Below are 15415 nucleotides of genomic sequence, written 5' to 3' on the forward strand. Positions count from 1 at the left end.
AGAGGTCAAGACAAAGAAGCTATCTGGATTTCCTGTGACTAGTAGAGTGGTCAGGGTTGAGGGGACTGGTTATTTATACTATTGCAAAGACCTTGAAACATAGCAAGGCACTAAAGAAACCAGAGGTGGGTTTAGGTGTCCACAGTCTTGCTTCGGAGTGCTCCACCACTGGTTTCTTCAACTAATTTTTGGCGGTGGTTTAACCACCTCATTTCCACAGGTCTCATAAATGTCCATCAGATTTACTATTTTTATTATAAACATAAGAGGCCTAAATAAATAATTTGTATTCGCCTTCACTAGCCATAAAACCTTTTTTGTTGTTGTTGTTAAAAAAAGGCACTTCACTACTGTTTTCCTGTTTATAGTTTTATAATTTTAATGGTGGCATCAGTATTAATATTTATTGGGCACCCACAGTGTAGAAAAAAATAAGAAATTACATAATTCTTGTTCTCAAATAATATAATGATGAGAAATGTTCTGGAATTTCCTATTTAAAAAGTCATATTAAAAAATAAATTCTGGATCTGCCATTTAAATTATTTAACAACCCAAAACCAGAAAAGGGGAGCAGCTAAATAAACTATTTTTTAAAAACTCATTATTAAATCTGTGTATTTTTGGCTACGTCTGTGCCCTAATTTACAGAGAATTCTGTAAAGGTAGAAGCATAAATCCAAACGATTAGATAACTTACCAATAAACCATCCTGTTGAGTTCAATAAATGTATTTTGACTCTTCCCTTCATACCAGGGACTTGGAGGTCCCAAGGTGAAACAGATGTGGTTCCTGCTCTTCCTAGTGCAAGAAATAAACACGCAGGAGGAAAATGCAGTGGAACAGCGGGAGCACAGCCGATGGGCAAGAGAGCGGGGTGGTTAAGAGCATGGACTCTGGGCCCAAACCGTTTAGTTTTTTTGTTTGTTTTTTGAGACAGAGTCTCCCTCTGCTGCCCAGGCGGGAGTGCAGTGGCGCCATCTTGGCTCACTGCAAGCTCCGCCTCCTGGGTTCAAGCCATTCTCCTGCCTCGGCCTCCCGAGTAGCTGGGATTATAGGCGCCCGCCACCGTACCTGGTTAATTTTTTGTATTTTTAGTAGAGACAGGGTTTCACTGCGTTAGCCAGGATGGTCTCGATCTCCTGACCTCGTGATCTGCTCGCCTTGGCCTCCCAAAGTGCTGGGATTACAGGCGTGAGCCACCGCGCCCGCCCCGAACTGCTTAGTTTTGAATCATGGTTTCACCTCTTACTGGCTATATCACCTCAGGCAGTTTATGTAATCTCTCTCTGCCTCAGTTTATTCATCTATGAAATAGGGATAATTTCATATCTTTACCATATTGAGACTTTTATGAGCATTGTATATCACTCTATTTGTTTAGATCTTATTTATCTTCCCATTGTTCCCCAGGAGTGAAATGACTGAATCAGATAATGTGGTCATCTAAAGACATTTGACACAAATTACCAAGTTTCAACACTGTTTGTGATCATCTCTTGCCCAGCCCTCTTATTACTTTCATCCCAGGGTGGAATTCATGATCTCACTTTTCGATAAATGAAGTGCTGTCTTTCCTTTCCCCACCTTTCTCTCCTCTTTCAGTCAGGTCCTTCATATGGAAAGGGCTGATCTCTGGAATACACCAAGGGTTAAGCATGCAATTCAGCCATATCCAGAGAAAAGCGACATTCTTTGGGGCATTTTATTAAAAGACTTACAGCAGGAATCCTGAGTGTATGAAAGAGGTTGGAAAGCAGAGGTGGGGTTGGAGGGTCCTGGACCAAGTCTGGAGAGAGGGGGCAAGGGAGGGTACAGAAATATGTGGAATCTGAGATTTCCCTCTTCTATTTTTATGCCCTTGCTCCCTCCTCACAGCATATGAAGTCATCTAAAGCTCTTGCCCCAAGACTGCTCCTGATGCAGCAAAGGGTTGGGACTGAATATGGGGTATCAGGCAGCAAGGGGTCTGCAGCAGCAAAAAGAAAGCACAAGTACAAAGCAGGGGCCGTGGTGGAGAAGGAGAGTTTCTGTGACCCCACAATGGGGGATAGTGGAGAGTCCGAAATCATCCACCTATAAAGGAAATGCACTGTGTGAGTGCAGAAATCTGCAGCTGAGTCCATTTGCTTTCTTTGTTGATAATTTTAAAAAATATGAATGATATAATGAGAAAAGCTAGTATGTATTTCAAACCTGGAATTAATATGTAAAATTTAATGCCATCAACATTTGCTATAGTTTCCCAGAAAGCTCTGACTGATCTTTACAATTATTTACTCAATTCAGCCTTATAGTCAAAGTTGAAAACCTTGGGCTTTCAAGCGTTTTGACTAGCTTACAAAATCATCCCCAACCTTTCTTCTTGCTGTTTTCATGTAATGTTTCATAAACAGAAATCTGAAAGCAGAATTTCGAGGCTTTTGATTTTTTTTTTTAAACAAAATCTCGTTAGCGTTTAATTAACCTTATCCCTGGAAAGCTCTTCCTTAGGATTAAGTTAAATCCTTTATGCTTTAATTACCATGCATTTTCTTTAGTAGTACTTTCTGTGGAGATGGAAATTTCCTGATTATATCCCTTCCTAAAAGAATTCTGCCAATCCACTGGAAACTAGAAGATGGCTGAAATATTCTCCCTTTGTTCTTTGGTGCTATAGGGAGGAAGAAGAAGGTGGAGGTCAGACCCAGGGTGAAATCCCAGCTCCTCTTCCATGACTGTGTAGCCTTGGAGAAGTCACTTAGGGTCTTGAATTTCACTTTCCACACTTCTTTGACTTATAGAGTCATGATGTATACGACTTATATAAAAACTCCTAACCTTTAATCAATATTTTCTTGGCTCTTATATGTTAAACTTCTCCTTTAAACATTTTATTTTTTATGGAGAAAAAAAATCCCATTTTATCTTTTATGCCTTTGTATACTTTGGGGTGGCAGAATGAGTCAGAGCCAGAGTCGGAAGTCAGAAGTTCTGAAGTAAAGAAACATACGCATTGGTCCCAACTCAGTACCTCAGTCATTGACCTTTGGCTGGTCCGCTAGTCATTGGTATGGACCCCAGTCATCATCTTCAAAAGCCTTAAAGACTAGTGTGGTTTAATAGGAAATCTATATTTGGGCTTTCTCCCTGGTTCCTAAAACTCTTGGAATTTCCAGAGCGATGAAGGTGGTAGAAGCATCTTTTATTCTAATGAGCTGACTCTTGGTGGGCCCCTAAGCAGCTTCAGAACAGGGTCTTATGCCCAGAAAGACCAAGCCTTGATTACACGTTTGGAACTTTTAGCGCAGCCCCCAGCCTATGGGGAAGAAAGAAGGGGTGGAGATGGGTTAATCACCAATGGCCGATGGCTTAATCAATAATGGCTATGTAATGAAGCCTCCATGAAAGTCCGTTAACAGGGTTTAGGGAAGTTCCAAGTTGGCAAACACACCCACATGCTAGGAGGGTATTGCATCCCAACTCCACCAGGGACAGAGGCTCCTACATTCAGGACCCTCCCAGACCTTGCCTTGTGTACATCTTCATCTGGCTGTTTATTTGCATCCTTTGTAATAAACTAGTAAGTGTAAATAAAGGGGCTTCCTGACTTCTGTGAGCCAGTCTAGCAAATTAACAAATTGTCAGGGGGTCATGGGAACCCCTGATTCACAGCCAGTCTGTCAGAGGTATTGGTGACATGATCCTTGCAACTGGCATCTGAAGTGAAGTCAGTCTGCGGGACTGAGCCCTCACACCTGGGGAGTGTGACACTAACTCTGGGTAGTGTCAGATTGAATTGAATTGTAGGACACCTACTTAGTATTGGGGATTGGAAAACTGGTTGTTGTGGTAAAATACCTTTCTCCGTTGGTGTCCAAAAGAACCTGGTAACCAACATTTGTCACACAGTTCCTGGAGTCACACTGGGCGGAATCTCTGCTCCTCTTCTGTGTTAGTTGTCCATTCTGTGTAACAAATTACCACAGACTTGGCAGCTTAACACCACCCATACGTTGCCTCACAGCTTTCAGGAGCCAGGAGTCTGGGCATGGCTTAGCTGTGCCCTCGGCTCAGGGTCTCACAAGGCAGCAGTGAAAGTGCTGTCCAGGTCTGCAGTCATGTCTAGACTTGGGATCCTTTCCTAAGCTCACATGGTTCTTGGCAGAGCTCATTTCCTTGTAACTATAGAACTTGTTTCTTCAGGACCAGCAGGAAAGAGGGAATCTCTGCTGCTCAAAGTCTCTGATCCTGGGGAAACCTCTGTGCTCTTATAACTCACTTGATGAGGTCAGACCCACCCAGGATAATCTCCCTTTTGATTAACTCAAAGTCAAACTGATTAAGGATCTTAGTTACATCAGCAGAATCCCTTCACCTTTGCCATATGTAATCATGGGAGTGATATCTCCTCACGGTTGCTATATTCCACTGGCAAGAAACACGCACAGGTCCTGCCCACCCTCAGGGGAGAGGATTCCACAGAAGCATCACTGGTTGGCATTGGGGTGGGGTCACCCTAGAGTGTGTCCACCACATCTATTTACTGGCAGTGATCTTGGGCCAACAATTTCACCTCTTTGCCTCCGTTTCTACTCTTATAAAATGGGGATAACAATATCAGCTCTTTCACTAGGTCTCTTTGAGGAGTCATTAATTAATACCTGAGAAGCATTTAGAACAGTGGCACATAGCAAGAGTGCAATTACTTTTTGCTGTTTATCTTCAAAATAGGGACAATTCCTGCTTGGTTGGCCTCTTGGGGTTGCTATAAATCTTCCAGGGGCCTGGACCAGGGTCTCTGCTAACTGAAAAGGACTATGCAAATAAGATGGATTATTGTTTTAGGGTCTGTCTTTCATTTTATTTTGTCTTTCTTGTTTAACCAGGACTCTTGTTTGTAAGGACCAAACTCAGTTTAAACTGGTTTAAGTAAAAAGGGAATTTAGTGTCTGATTTGATTTCAAAGGAAAAACTCAGTTTAGATATGACTGAACACACATGCTCAAATGACGCTGTTGGAATCTATCAAGTCTCTCTCCACCTCTGGGCTGGCTTGCTTCTGTGTGGACTTTATTTTTAGGAAGACTTGCCCATGATAGGAAAGACGACAGCTTCAGGCTTACTTGTATCAGATAAGCCACTCCAGCAAGAATACTCCTGTTTCCTATTGGAAAATTTAGCAAAACCCCAGAATTGATTCTCATTGAGTGTTTTGCCCAGTCTCTGTGACCAGGGCGATGGGAAGCACTAATTGGCCAGGCCTGGCTTATGTGCTCACTCTTAGAGCTGGAGGATAACATTAGACCCCCTGACCGAGGGTGAGGAAGAATAGCTCTCCGATAGAAAATGGAAAAGCTGTTACCAGCCTGGGTAGTGGATGTTTGCTTGTATATATATATTTTTAAAAAGGCTCACTGCACTCTTACAGTATGAACATCAAGACTAGAACTCTCTGCCAATAAAGCATAAACACAATGTAAGAGCTATTTCTGAAAATACATGTGGTCTTCTCCTGTTGAATCAGACTGTCACTGCTGCAGGGATCACAGAAGCCATCTAGTCAACCTCCCCCTCCCATGTCCCCAACACATGGTCAGCCAGGTACCCCTGGAATACTGTCAGCTGCTTTATTTTACTCTTCTGTACAAAAGCTGTCCCGCATCTCAGGTCTGTGCGTTTGCTTGCTCAGCTTTCCTGAAGCCTCTCTTCTAGTCCTTGTTATCCATCTTGCATGCCTAAAGTATACATGGGGTATTATGGGGAAAAGCACTTGGTGGAAAATTGAAAGGGCAGTGTTTGGTTTGCTCCAAAAATAACAACAGATTATTTTATAATCAATATGTAGCTCTTCACTTAAAACATGTATCTGTATGTATTCATATAATAAAAAATACACCCCAAATCTTATTACATCATTAATTAGGATGGGGGAAAAGACAACCATTGCTTCAGACAAACTATACAACGTTCCTGAGTGATTTCTTGTTTCTTTCTTCCAAAGTACAGACATCCCGTGTGCACTTTCAGAGCCCCAGCTGAGCCACTAAACCTAAGAACTATATTCTACAAGCAATGTGTCTGAGGCAGCCATTGGATGCCTCCGTCAACTTGTGATCCCCCGGTCTCTTTTTGTTCCTTATTCTTTTAACAAATGCTACCTCTTCTCCTATTTTTGTATAATTGTGCAATGACACATAATTATCTATTTAAATTTGTGGACAGAAGGAAGCGAAGACTCTGCATTGATTCATCATGTTGGCGTTTCACATCTGTCCATCTGCCTGCTTAGAGAGATTTTCTGCCTTGTTTTAGAAGCTGCTCAGGTATCAGAAATGTTACGAGGCAGTGAGTAACAAGATCTGGGTTCATCAAATCTGCTGTGTGATCTTTTGTAAGTTACTTATCCTCTCTGGGCCCCGGGAGGTAAAATATGGGGTTGGACAACACTAGATAATCTCTGGATAACCCCTTCATGGCTTACTGTCTCTGACATTGGCTTAATTTGTCAGTTCTACCTAACTCCACCCGGAATCTCTTGACTCTTAGAAGAGGCCAATGAGACCTCTTCTATTTATAGGCTGTTTGTGGTTTTCTAATGCTTTGTTGTCTCTCTCTGAACTTCAAATCATCCAATTTTCTATGGAACCAAGAAATCGCCTTAAGAGGCAGCAGAGTTCATTCTCAGGAATATAACTCTAGGAGCCAGAAGCATAGTCATACTGACAAAGTCAAAAAGGGAGGCCAAATTAACAGATGCTCCGAGTGGAGTAATGAACAAGGTGCAGAAAGGTTTCTCATAATGACTGCCTCCATAGAGTATAAATAGGAATGCATGCCTTTCTTCCCTGTTTCCCCTCACACCATCTGTTATTTGTGTCAGGCAGTCAGTAATTGCTATATGTGACCCTTGTTGTTAGTAACAGGGTCAACACTGTACATTGCAGCTTTCTTTGCTTTCTCCCATCTCCTGGCAGCTGTGGCTCTAGGGTTTGCGAGTATGCTAAGATGGTAGATTAGGATTTCCCTGGCTCTTGTAACTAAATATAATCAAATCACTCACCCTCCCTATTGGGAAATAAGTTATAAATAACAAGTCAGAGCAATCTTTCATCAGAGAGGCTGTGGTTACTAGGAAACGAACACTGCAGTCAGGCTCTCTATTGTCGTGATATGTCCATATGGCTTGGGGTTTAAGCTCAAGTTCTCTGTCTTTGGCCTTTCAAATAGTTCATGACTATATTGTTCTTGCTATTAAAGTATTCCTTTGGAAATTTTAAGGGATGAAGACTTGGGTTCTAACTTTGGCCTTTCTCATCAACTTGCTATGTGACTTTGGGTGAATTAATTCACCTCTCTGGTCCTCCGTTTAATTCTCAGCAGCAGATGAGAAGGTTGGGTTACATCAAGGCAAATTGTGGCCCATAGGCTAAATTCGTTCTACTATCTATTTATGTATAGCCTGCAAGTTAAGAGTGGATTTTACATTTTTAAATAGTTGGAAATAAAATCAAAAGAATTCATAACATAAAATATTCTATTTTACAATATAACATATAATTATGTAATGTATTTCATGAAACTTATATAAAATTCAAATTTGTGTCCATAAACAAAGATTTGTGAAAACACAGCCACACTCATTTATGTGTTGTCTGCGATTGCTTTCACGCTCAACAGCAGAGTTGAATAGCTGGGACAGAGACTGTACGGCCTGCCAGGCCTAGAATATTTACTTTCTGGCCCTTTACAAAAAGTTTGCTGATCCCTGAGTTAGATAATCTCTTAGGTCCCTGTAACTTTATTTTAAAAATTGACTAATTCTCAGCACAGCTCCTTCTCAACCTGAGAAATTCCAGGCTGTAGGTGGACCAGGCCTGGGCTGCTCCTAGAGGGAATCTGGTAGCTCTGCCAAGTCTTGAAAAGGACTGGGAACTGTGTTGGCCAGAGACAGGATTGGATGTTGAACTCCAGCCCTCCTGTTCTTGCTCTGGGTCAACCCAGGCCTGGGAACCAGGGTGATGAGCCATGAGCTTGCCCTGAGAGCTGGGGGCTGCAGTGGTTGTGGGCTTAGGATGTTGCTGTTGTGACAGAGAGATCCCAAGGAACAGTGACTTAAACAAGCTAGAAGCATATTTATCTTTCCAACAAAAGTCCTGGTGACTTATATACTAAAAAAGACATATCAATTGATTGCAATGTAGGGAATTTATTTGGATCCTGCCAAAAAAAACACCAAAAAACTATGAGATAATTGGGGAAGCTTAAACACTGCATTTTGATATTAAAGAATTATTTGTTTATTTTTAGGTGTGATAATGTTATTGTCATCATGTTTTCAAAAGAGAGTCCTGAGAGACATACTACAATTTTATGGATGAAATGATGTGATGTCTGAGATTTGCCTCATGATAATCCAGATGAGATGGGTTGGAAGTTGGTGAGGCCACATGGATGAAACAAAATCATCCAGGAGTTGGTAGTTGAATATGTGTAATGGGTACCTAGGATTCATTATACTACTTTCAATAATTGTGTGTATATTTGAAATTTTCCATAGTAAAAAGTTTAAAATATTTGATGTTCATAACCAGTGATTAAAAATTTATACTTTAAAGAAATTTAGTCTATGAAAAAGCTCACATAAGTGCCAAAAATATACCATTACAATCATCATAGCTGGATTTACAAAATACCTGAGAACAAGTTTCCATATGAGAAAAAATTTCCTGAAGAACAGTTGTGTCAAAAGTTTCAAGCATTTAAAAATTTTAATTGATGGAATATACATTATTAATAATTTTATTATTGATATATAGTCATTTGTAATTTTTACATAAAGAGCAGATAATTTTTTTTTTTTTGCTTGTTGACTTTTTTTTTATTATTATGCTTTAAGTTCTAGGGTACATGTGCACAACGTGCAGGTTTGTTACATATGTATACATGTGCCATGTTGGTGTGCTGCACCCATTAACTCGTCATTTACATTAGGTATATCTCCTAATGCTATCCCTCCCCCCGCCCACAATAGGACCCGGTGTGTGATGTTCCCCTTCCTGTGTCCAAGTGATCTCACTGTTCAATTCCCACCTATGAGTGAGAACATGCGGCATTTGGTTTTCCGTTCTTGCGATAGTTTGCTGAGAATGATGGTTTCCAGCTGCATCCATGTCCCCATAAAGGACACGAACTCATCCTTTTTTATGGCTGCATAGTATTCCATGGTATATATGTGCCACATTTTCTTAATCCAGTCTGTCACTGATGGACATTTGGGTTGATTCCAAGTCTTTGCTATTGTGAATAGTGCCACAATAAACATACGTGTGCATGTGTCTTTATAGCAGCATGACTTATAATCCTTTGGGTATATACCCAGTAATGGGATGACTGGGTCAAATGGTATTTCTAGTTCTAGATCCTTGAGGAATCACCACACTGTTTTCCACAATGGTTGAACTAGTTTACAGTCCACCAACAGTGTGAAAGTGTTCCTATTTCTCCACATCCTCTCCAGCACCTGTTGTTTCCTGATTTTTTAATGATTGCCATTCTAACTGGTGTGAGATGGTATCTCATTGTGGTTTTGATTTGCATTTCTCTGATGGTGAGTGTTGAGCATTCTTTCATGTGTCTGTTGGCTGTATGAATGTCTTCTTTTGAGAAGTGTCTGTGCATATCCTTTGCCCACTTCTTGATGGGGTTGTTTGGTTTTTTCTTGTAAATTTGATTGAGTTCTTTATGGGTTCTGGATATTAGCCCTTTGTCAGATGAGTAGATTGCAAAAGTTTTCTCCCATTCTGTAGGTTGCCTGTTCACTCTGATGGTAGTTTCTTTTGCTATGCAGAACCTCTTTAGTTTAATTAGATCCCATTTGTCAATTTTGGCTTTTGTTGCCATTGCTTTTGGTGTTTTAGACATGAAGTCCTTGCCCATGCCTATGTCCTGAATGGTATTACCTAGGTTTTCTTCTAGGGTTTGTATGGTTTTAGGTCTAACATTTAAGTCTCTAATCCATCTTGAATTAATTTTCATATAAGGAGCAAGGAAAGGATCCAGTTTCAGCTTTCTACTTATGGCTAGCCAATTTTCCCAGTACCATTTATTAAATAGGGAATCCTTTCCCCATTTCTTGTTTTTGTCAGGTTTATCAAAGATCAGATGGCTGTAGATGTGTGGTATTATTTCTGAGGGCTCTGTTCTGTTCCATTGGTCTATATCTCTGTTTTGGTACCAGTACCATGCTGTTTTGGTTACTGTAGGCTTGTAGTATAGTTTGAAGTCAGGTAGCGTGATGCCTCCAGCTTTGTTCTTTTGGCTTAGGATTGTCTTGGCAATGCAGGCTCTTTTTTGGTTCCATATGAACTTTAAAGCAGTTTTTTCCCATTCTGTGAAGAAAGTCATTGGTAGCTTAATGGAGATGGCATCGAATCTATAAATTACCTTGGGCAGTATGGCCATTTTCACAATATTGATTCTTCCTATCCATGAGCATGGTATGTTCTTCCATTTGTTTGTGTCCTCTTTTATTTCACTGAGCAGTGGTTTGTAGTTCTCCTTGAAGAGGTCCTTTACATCCCTTGTAAGTTGGATTCCTAGGTATTTTATTCTCTTTGAAGCAATTGTGAATGGAAGTTCATTCATGATTTGGCTCTCTGTTTGTCTGTTACTGGTGTATAAGAATGCTTGTGATTTTTGCACAGTGATTTTGTATCCTGAGACTTTGCTGAAGTTGCTTATCAACTTAAGGAGATTATGGGCTGAGACAATGGGGTTTTCTAAATATACAATCATGTCATCTGCAAACAGGGACCATTTGACTTCTTCTTTTCCTAACTGAATACCCTTGATTTCTTTCTCTTGCCTGATTGCCCTAGCCAGAACTTCCAACACTATGTTGAATAGGAGTGGTGAGAGAGGGCATCCCTGTCTTGTGCCAGTTTTCAAAGGGAGTGCTTTCAGTTTTTGCCCATTCAGTATGATATTGGCTGTGGGTTTGTCATAAATAGCTCTTATTATTTTGAGATGTGTTCCATCAATACCGAATTTATTGAGAGTTTTTAGCATGAAGGGCTATTGAATTTTGTCAAAGGCCTTTTCTGCATCTATTGAGATAATCATGTGGTTTTTGTCTTTGGTTCTGTTTGGTTCTGTTTATATGCTGGATTACGTTTATTGATTTGTGTATGTTGTACCAGCCTTGCATCCCAGGGATGAAGCCCACTTGATCATGGTGGATAAGTGCTTTTTGATGTGCTGCTGGATTCAGTTTGCCAGTATTTTATTGAGGATTTTTGCATCGATGTTCATCAGGGATATGGGTCTAAAATTCTCTTTTTTTGTTGTATCTCTGTCAGGCTTTGGTATCAGGATGATGTTGGCCTCATAAAATGAGTTAGGGAGGGTTCCCTCTTTTTCTATTGATTGGAATAGTTTCAGAAGGAGTGGTACCAACTCCTCCTTTTACCTCTGGTAGAATTCGTCTGTGAATCCGTCTGGTCCTGGGCTTTTTTTGGTTGGTAGGCTATTAATTATTGCCTCAATTTCAGAGCCTGCTATTGGTCTATTCAGGGATTCAACTTCTTCCTGGTTTAGTCTTGGGAGAGTGTAAGTGTCCATTTCTTCTAGGTTTTCTAGTTTATTTTCATAGAGGTGTTTATAGTATTCTCTGATGGTAGTTTGTATTTCTGTGGGGTCGGTGGTGAAATCCCCTTTATCATTTTTTTTTGCATCTATTTGATTCTTCTCTCTTTTCTTCTTTATTAGTCTTGCTAGCGGTCTATCAATTTTGTTGATCTTTTCAAAAAACCAGCTCCTGGATTCATTGATTTTTTGGAGGGTTTTTTGTGTCTCTATCTCCTTCAGTTCTGCTCTGATCTTAGTTATTTCTTGCCTTCTGCTAGCTTTTGAATGTGTTTGCTCTTGCTTCTCTAGTTCTTTTAATTGTGATGTTAGGGTGTCAATTTTAGATCTTTCCTGCTTTCTCTTGTGGGCATTTAGTGCTATAAATTTCCCTCTACACACCACTTTAAATGTGTCCCAGAGATTCTGGTATGTTGTATCTTTGTTCTCATTGGTTTCAAAGAACTTATTTATTTCTGCCTTCATTTTGTGATGTACCCAGTAGTCATTCAGGAGCAGGTTGTTCAGTTTCCATGTAGTTGAGCGGTTTTGATTGAGTTTCTTAGTCCTGAGTTCTAGTTTGATTGCACTGTGGTTTGTTATAATTTCTGTTCTTTTACATTTGCTGAGGAGTGCTTTACTTCCAACTATGTGGTCAATTTTGGAATAAGTGTGATGTGGTGCTGAGAAGAATGTATATTCTGTTGATTTGGGGTAGAGAGTTCTGTAGATGTCTCTTAGGTCTGCTTGGTGCAGAGTTGAGTTCAATTCCTGGATATCCTTGTTAACTTTCTGTCTCATTGATCTGTCTAATGTTGACAGTGGGGTGTTAAAGTCTCCCATTTTTATTGCATGGGAGTCTAAGTCTCTTTGTAAGTCTCTAAGGACTTCCTTTATGAATCTGGGTGCTCCTGTATTGGGTGCATATATATTTAGGATAGTTAGCTCTTCCTGATGAATTGATCCCTTTACCATTATGTAATGGCCTTCTTTGTCTCTTTTGATCTTTGATGGTTTAAAGTCTGTTTTAGCAGAGACTAGGATTGCAACCCCTGCTTTTTTTTTGTTTTCCATTTGTTTGGTAGATCTTCCTCCATCCCTTTATTTTGAGCCTTTGTGTGTCTCTGCATGTGAGATGGGTTTCCTGAATACAGCAAACTGATGGGTCTTGACTCTTTATCCAATTTGCCAGTCTGTGTCTTTTAATTGGACCATTTAGTCCATTTATATTTAAGGTTAATATTGTTATGTGTGAACTTGATCCTGTCATTATGATATTAGCTGGTTATTTTGCTCGCTGGTTGATGCAGTTTCATCCTAGCATCAATGGACTTTACATTTTGACATGTTTTTGCAGTGGCTGGTACCGGTTGTTCCTTTCCATGTTTAGTGCTTCCTTCAGGATCTCTTGTAGGGCAGGCCTGGTGGTGACAAAATCTCTAAGCATTTGCTTGTCTGTAAGGGATTTTATTTCTCCTTCACTAATGAAACTTAGTTTGGCTGGATATGAAATTCTGGGTTGAAAATTCTTTTCTTTAAGAATGTTGAATATTGGCCCCCACTCTCTTCTGGTTTGGAGAGTTTCTGCCAAGAGATCTACTGTTAGTCTGATGGGCTTCCCTTTGTGTGTAACCCGACCTTTCTCTCTGGCTGCCCTTAACATTTTTTCCTTCATTTCCACTTTGGTGAATCTGACAATTATGTGTCTTGGAGTTGCTCTTCTTGAGGAGTATCTTTGTGGCGTTCTCTGTATTTCCTGAATTTGAATGTTGGCCTGCCTTACTAGGTTGGGAAAATTCTCCTGGATGATATCCTGCAGAGTGGTTTCCAACTTGGTTCCGTTTTCCCTGTCACTTTCAGGCACACCAATCAGACGTAGATTTGGTCTTTTCACATAATCCCATATTTCTTGGAGGCTTTGTTCATTTATTTTTACTCTTTTTTCTCTACACTTCTCGCTTCATTTCATTCATTTGGTCTTCAATCGCTGATACTCTTTCTTCCAGTTGATAGAGTCGGTTCCTGAAGCTTGTGCATTTGTCACATAGTTCTTGTGTTATGGTTTTCATCTCTATCAGTTCTTTTAAGGTCTTCTCTGCATTGATTATTCTAGTTATCCATTCATCCATTCTTTTTTCAAGGTTTTTAGTTTCTTTGCACTGGTTACGTAGTTCCTCCTTTAGCTCTGAGAAGTTTGATCAACTGAAGCCTTCTTCTCTCAACTCGTCAAAGTCATTCTCCATCCAACTTTGTTCCATTGCTGGCGATGAGCTGCATTCCTTTGGAGGGGGAGATGTGCTCTGATTTTTTGAATTTCCAGCTTTTCTGCCCTGCTTTTTCCCCATCTTTGTGGTTTTATCTGCCTTTGGTCTTTGATGATGGTGAGGTACTGATGGGGTTTTGGTGTGGGTGTCCTTTCTGTTTGTTAGTTTTCCTTCTAACAGTCAGGACCCTCAGCTGTAGGTCTGTTGGAGTTTGCTTGAGGTCCACTCCAGACCCTGTTTGCCTGGGTATCAGCAGCAGAGGCTGCGGAAGATAGAATATTGCTGAACAGCAAGTGTTGCTGTCTGATTCTTGCTCTGGAAGCTTCGTCTCAGGGGTGTACCCCACCGTGTGAGGTGTGAGGTGCTGGTCTGCACCTAGTGGGGGATGTCTCCCAGTTAGGCTACTCATGGGTCAGGGACCCACTTGAGCAGGCAGTCTGCCCGTTCTCAGATCTCAACCTCCATGCTGGGAGATCCACTGCTCTCTTCAAAGCTGTCAGACAGGGGCATTTACCTCTGCCGAAGTTTCTGCTGCCTTTTGTTTAGCTATGCCCTGTCCCCAGAGGAGGAGTCTACAGAAGCAGGCAGGCTTCCTTGAGCTGTGGTGGGCTCCACCCAATTCGAGCTTCCCGGCAGCTTTGTTTACCTACTTAAGCCTCAGCAATGGTGGGCGCCCCTCCCCCAGCCTTGCTGCCGCCTTGCAGTTAGATCTCAGACTGTTGTGCTAGCCATGAGGGAGGCTCCGTGGGCATGGCACCCTCTGGGCCAGGTGTGGGATATAACCTCCTGGTGTGCTGTTTGCTAAGACCCTTGGTAAAGTGCAGTATTGGGGTGGGAGTTACCCGATTTTCCAGGTGTTGTGTGTCTCAATTTCCTTTGGCTAGGAAAAGGAATTCCCTTCCCCCTTGTGCTTCCCAGGTGAGGTGATGCCTCGCCCTGCTTCAGCTCTGGCTGGTCAGGCTGCACCCACAGACCAGCGCCAACTGTCTGACACGTCCCAGTGAGATGAACCCAGTACCTCAGTTGAAAATGCAGAAATCACCCATCTTCTGTGTTGCTCACGCTGGGAGCTGGAGGCTGGAGCTATTCCTATTCAGCCATCTTGAAGAGCAGATAAATTCTTATTCCCTAATCAATTATACCTACTTTTTTTTTTTTTTTTTTAAGATGGAGTCTCACTCTGTTGCCCAGGCTGGAGTGCAGTGGTGTGATTTTGGCTCACTGCAACCTATGCCTCCTGGGTTTAAGCAATTCTCCTGCCTCAGCCTCCTGAGTAGCTGAGACTACAGGTGCATGCCACCACGCCCAGCTAATGTTTGTACTTTAGTAAGGACAGGGTTTCACCGTGTTGGCCAGGATGGTCTCTATCTCTTGACATTGTGATCTACCCGCCTCAACCTCCGAAAGTGCTGGGATTACAGGCATGAGCCACCACACCCGGCCAATTATACCTACTTTTTATTTTGTATTTCTAGCTGGCATATTAATCATATAAGCATTTAGCAATTATGGGATGTTTACCATGACACCATGCATGATTATTATT

Source organism: Macaca nemestrina, chromosome 2 (assembly GCF_043159975.1).
Source record: "Macaca nemestrina isolate mMacNem1 chromosome 2, mMacNem.hap1, whole genome shotgun sequence".
NCBI classification, from domain to species: domain Eukaryota; kingdom Metazoa; phylum Chordata; class Mammalia; order Primates; family Cercopithecidae; genus Macaca; species Macaca nemestrina.